We start from the raw sequence: 5,944 nt of genomic DNA, 5'->3' as shown, positions 1-5,944 counted from the left end.
GCATCCAGTTTCTGGAATGTACAAATGTCTTTATTCATAAATACAAAATAAATTATCTGTAGGCATGGACAATGCCAGCCGTAAACCTTTATGTATTGTCAATGGGAACCAGTAACTGATGGTTATAGTGATCAGCCAGCCTTCTCTTCAGGCATTTTCTTCAGGGGACTTCTTTGAAATTGTTGCTGAGGAACCTGCCTTGAGCTTCCTGTCACAGTTCATTTACAGGCCAAAGCACTATTCTAGGAGTTAGAACATGCCACTTCCCATACCCCCTCCCATTCCACCCATTGCACCCATTCCAATGTCCTTCTCTTCCTTAGGAATTTCAGTCACTACAGCTTCTGCTGTAGTTAGCAAGGAGGCCACCCCAGCAGCATCCAGTTAAGTAGTTCTTACAACCTTTGTTGGATCAATGATTCCCTTTTCCACCATGTTCACAAAATCTCTGAGCATAGCATCATAACCAACTTCCGAGGAATTCTGCAGGATTTTCTCAACTATCAAAGATACTTCAATACCTGAATTCTTTGCGATTGTCATTGCAGGAATTTTGAGTGCTCTTTTAAAATTTTCTATACCTTTTTTCTGATCTTCATTAAAAGGCTTTAAGGAATCCAAGGCTGGGATGCATTGAAGCAGAGCACAGCCCCCTGCTAGAACAATGCCTTCTTCAGTAGCTGCTCTTGTAGCATTGAGAGCATTTGTAACTCTGTCTTTCTTCACATTCACTTCAACATCACTTGTTCCTCCAACCTTCAACACATCTACTCCATTTAAAAGTTTAGTGAGTCTTTCATTTAGCTTTTCCTTTGAATATTCACTGGTTGTGATGTCTAGTGTCACTAGATGTGATCACTAGCTGCTCAGTGATTTCTTGAATGTGTTTCTCAATTTGAGCTTTGTCACCCTTTCCTTTCAAAATCATAGCATCATCTTTGGTGACAATGACCTCTCCAACTTTTCCTAAGTCATGAGCTTGAACATCTTCAAGATTTAGATTTAGCCCCTCTTAAAGAAATGGCTATTGCTACTGCTGGTATGGGTTTTTGAGAAGAGGGGCTAAATCTAAATCTTGAAGAGGTCATTATTTTTATACTTGGAAATAGCATTTTTTTCTGTCCATAAGTACTTTTCCTTTAGTTATTTCTACACAAAGTGAGCCATTTCTCTGATATCAGAGGGAAGAGAAGAACATTTATGTTCTGTGGCTCTGGTGGTTCTATAACATTATGCACTCACAGGCATTTACAGAATTGGGTCTTAGCCACCTTCTAAGGAACTAAATGCAGTAGCCTTGGTTGAAAGTTACCTACTCCACAGGCCTTCGCCAGGAGTACTGATAGCCACTGTGGATAATGATGGGGAGATTCTGAGAGGGTTTGTTTGAAAGGAAGGTAGCTCCTGTTTATTTTACTCTTCTTGAAAGAGTAAACCAGATCACTGATTTCTCAGTTGATAAGCACAGACTATGAGTCACAAGTTGGCTCACTTGCTGTGAGCAAAAGTGAGGTGTCCAAATCTTTGGCCTCGGAGTTTGTCATGTGGCATGTGAGAAGGTAGCTTCTAGTTGTGCTCCAGGCTGGGAAAAGCCACCTCAATACTTTTGCTGCATATGGAATAACAGCAGGATACTATTTTAAATACAAATCATATCAGAAATTTAGAAGCAATTTCAGATGAAACCATCCTTTTATTATCAAGCACTGCATATGGTTTAATAACACAGTTGTCCATAGTCTAGGAAGAGAAATGCCTAACCAAGCATGGCACAAAACAGACACCTTGGTATGTGAAGCCTTGGTTAATTCCAATAAATGACCATGTAAAAAGGCTGTCTTTATCCAAATATGCTCACACCACGAGGTACTCATCAATGTAACAAGTCCTCATCACTCATTTCACTGGGATTCTATCAAAATATTCTTATATGTGAAGCCTTGGTTAATTCCAGTTCAAAAGAAAAGAAAAAATAAGAAAGGGTGAAAGGAAGAAAGGAAGGAAGGAAGGAAAAAAGAAGGAAAGCAAGAAGGAAGAAAAACTGTGTTTTTTGCTGTGGAATTCTTTGGCTTGAACAGCAAGCTGAAAATCCCAACAAACATGGTAAAGTTCAAAAACAAACAAACAAAAAATTACTATTACTAATAAAGTCTCTAAAGAAGCAGGTAGAAAAAAACTACTTAATATAGATAATTATGCAAACAAGTTTTTCATATCCTACATTTTAATCAAATTAGATCTAAAGGAGTTCTCTGGGGATCAAGCCTTAAGGAGGATTTCAAGATTATCACTCAGCTGAGGAAAATGGAGCTTAGGGCTAAATTGATTTAAGGGTGAAACCAGAGTGCCTACTAGGGATCTATTGGAAAGAAATGGTTTTTTTTTTATATTTATATATACAAACAGCATCTGCATGGATGTGGAGAAAGTTCAGAACATTACAAAAAAAAATGAATGAAAAAAAAAAAACAAGCCTGGAGACAACCTTCAGCCACACTGATAAACCTGGCCAGATAAGAAGAAAATGAGCATCTCTTTTCTTCTACCTAGAAATGGGGAGGACTCGGGTGCAATATAAGAATATTTTGATAGAATCCCGGTGAAATGAGTGATGAGGACTGGTTACATTGATGAGTACCTCGTGGTGTGAGCATATTTGGATAAAGACAGCCTTTTTTACATGGTCATTTATTGATAGCGAAGGCTTACCATCTCCATGCAGGTTAATCTGAGAAACCTCAGAAATGCTATGCAAAATTTGAGGCAAAAGTTTTAGCATGTAACTCAGAAGCAGTTCAATAAGTGCTTTTGAGTTCCTATATTCAACTGGGCTGTCCAATCTCATTATGTAGATAATATAACATACATAGTGAATTAGCGAAATGTTTTTATTGCTATGAAATCAACAAAAATCTAGACAAAAGGCTCCTGTTTCAAGAATAACAATAACAATAAGCCTCTTGTTAATGAAAGTCCTTCAGCAGTTTCCACCATCTCTGATATTTATAACATAAATCAGTCACAGGGGGTTGCCACCTCCTCCCTAGCATCCTTTCACCAGGATCTCTTTTCTCTAAGATTTGCTGTCTCCAACACTTAAGTTGCAGAAGAAGAAGATGGAGAACTCAAGGAGGAGTAGTCAGCTCAGTGCTAGCCTTGCAATGACTTGTTACAACCGTGTTTGGCATTCAAACAGGTTCTTTTATACTTTTTCCCTCAACTTAGTGTGATTTACCCTTTATTTCTCTTCTTATACCACTGTAAATCTAAAATCCAGTGAACTCTAGGCTAATCCAGTAGCCATCAACCTCAGAGGGCCCGTAGGCACTAATTAAATTGCATCTTCTTGAAATCAATCCTACATCTTCTGAACTTTTTTCCTGAGCTTGAAATCCTGGGAAAATATACTCTGCAAGGTGTTCCCTCTTCAACCAATGAATCTGATTTACAATTAAATGTAAGGAATGCAGCTAATAACAAGACATATTTGATAGCTATATTACTTTCAGGCAAGAGATGTAAGGCTTGATGTGGTTGACACAAGTTTTCAACAGAATGCTAGCATGTTTGGTACAAAAGACAACAGCTGGTTGGAATTTTCTTTGACTCTTCTCCTAGGTATTAAAATCCCTCAGGGAATTAATGGCTCATGTCATAATGAGTACCTAATTTGCCATTAATATCCCAAAGCTCTGTCCCTGAGTGGGACCAAGGATACTAATTCTAAGACCCACCTCTTACTCCATTTTCTATCACAGGAGAGATTTGCGGATCAAGGATAATATATTTGGGATTAGTTGATGTTATTCCACGTGGCTGAAATAGGTCCAAGTTCATCCCACTAATTTGATGACCTTTGAAATGTAATCTGCCTCAATAATAAGTCAAAATGCTCCTTCACACAAGGATGCCGGCTTTAATATTCCTCAAGGAGGATGCTCAGAATCATGTTAATAGAAGACCCATGCTTCCTGAATAGGATTATTTGTGCTTCTGGGAGGATATGTTTTCAGTTATTGAGGTATTTTTAAAGAAAACTAGCTTCCAGTTTGGCTACAGTGATGTCCAAAAAGGATACCAGAGTTTAATATTCATTTGCTCACTTATTGTTTATCTTTGCAATATTGGGAATTCAACTCTGGATGTCTTAATGCTAGACCAGTGTTACACCATGGAGTTATAGTCAAAGCCTTTCTGTTTTATTTTCGACAGGATATTACTAAATTACTCAGGGTAGCAACAATTTTTCTGCTCATCCACAGACCTGATTGGTGTTCTAAATAAACACTATAAATGTTATGCAAAGCTCAAGATGGGGTGAAGAGACTTGGAGAGAAAAGTTTACCTGTGTCTAAGGATAACAAAAAGAAGCAGCAAAATACAAATGTTAGCAACAGAACAAAAAAGCTAAGAAGCATAGGATCCTTTTGGCCTATCACCTTTTCTAATATGAAGCTACCAGGTCACCCTCCACTCATCCAATGCTTCCAGTGTGACTTAATCAAGCAAGTAGTACAAAACATAGCACCTGTGTCATCTTCCTAGTTGATCTTTCCAAAACAGCAAGAACCTCCATTGTTTTTCATATCTCGAAAACTCATTCAATTTATCCTCAACTTCTTGATGTTGGTGTCCTTTGGGCTAAAATCCAAGTTTTCAGAAATCACAAATATTAGATTCCACAAGAACAATATCCATGTTCCTCTTTCTAAAATATTAGTAACTTTCCAACTCCCATGTGTATTGGCATATCATGAACAACCCCATAACATGAACTGTAGAGTCCCTGTTCTTCAAGGTTCTTTGGAGTCTCCATCTTTGTTCATTGACAGCTAAGTTGTGAGAATCTCTGAGCATAACAACCACAAAGTCCAGCTTAAGTCCTGCATAGTTCAGTTCTGTGCAAGGAAGTCAATCATGTGTTAAAGGCACTATAAAAATTAATGAATTTATATAACTGTGATTCATGATAACTTTCATGACTTACTGTGACTCAGCTTATGCTTGTCTTTTTTGAAGCAAGATTTGATTTGTCTTGAATCCTATGATCATAACATGAGTATTTTTAGGGACTTATGATATCGGAACTAAGGCATAGGAAATATATCTACATTTTCCTTGAGAGGTACAGTCACTAGAGGAGTAATAAGGAAGGCAAACCCAAGTCTTGCTCTAAGTCTTACCAGTGTTTGCAATCACTGTGCTCTTATTCTTCCATGAATCCTCATTTGCAGCCTTACACTGAAGGGCACTGCATGTCAACATTTGCAAATAAGATAGGAATAAGGTTCTGCATAGTAGGTGCATCTCCAATAAGACTATTCTGTAACTGCAAAGAAATATGATGAAGGTGAAGCTCAAGGAATAACTGGAGTTCAGAACAATAAAAATGTTATCTGAAGCTGGAAATGAAGTGCAGTTGGTGCAGTGTTATAAAATTTAGGTTTTATCTAGAGCACTACATAAATCCATAATCAATACATATAATGGTACACCTATGAAATCTTGGAATTTGTGAGATGGAAGCCAAAGAATCAGGAGTTTAAGGTGATCATTAGTTGGTTAGCAAGTGTGAGGTCAATCTTTAGATTTTCCAAAATCAATTGAAAACACATCATATTGAAATATGATGATGGGTATACCAGTAGACCAAAGGATGGGGCATAGACGGAATTAGGCATCATTAACACAAGGTTTTGATTGTCTTAAACCAACTATAATTCACCAATTATAACTATAGTCATCTAATAAGAGAATATCTTTAACTGTCTCATTAGTGGTGTTTTCTCCACTTTGCTGCCCTCTTACCACATTGAGTGGGCATTCTGTATTGTTTAAAACAAATATTTATACATGATGACAGTACATATAATAGAGTTGCCTACATGTATGTTTATAAGTATAATCTGTACATTTGTATTCATGGTATAAATGAAAAGTTTAG

The 5,944-nt window shown here is 37.3% G+C and overlaps 1 pseudogene; it reads right to left on the bottom strand.

The window, feature by feature from the left end:
- Window positions 1-249: 249 nt before the first annotated feature.
- On the bottom strand, window positions 250-5,265 carry LOC118238181 (annotated as a pseudogene).
- Between the last annotated feature and the right edge of the window lie 679 nt (window positions 5,266-5,944).

This window comes from Cricetulus griseus, chromosome 2, assembly GCF_003668045.3.
Source record: "Cricetulus griseus strain 17A/GY chromosome 2, alternate assembly CriGri-PICRH-1.0, whole genome shotgun sequence".
NCBI lineage: Eukaryota > Metazoa > Chordata > Mammalia > Rodentia > Cricetidae > Cricetulus > Cricetulus griseus.
The sequence above is the reverse complement of the archived record's forward strand: the minus strand, read 5'-3'. Positions and strand labels throughout refer to the sequence as shown.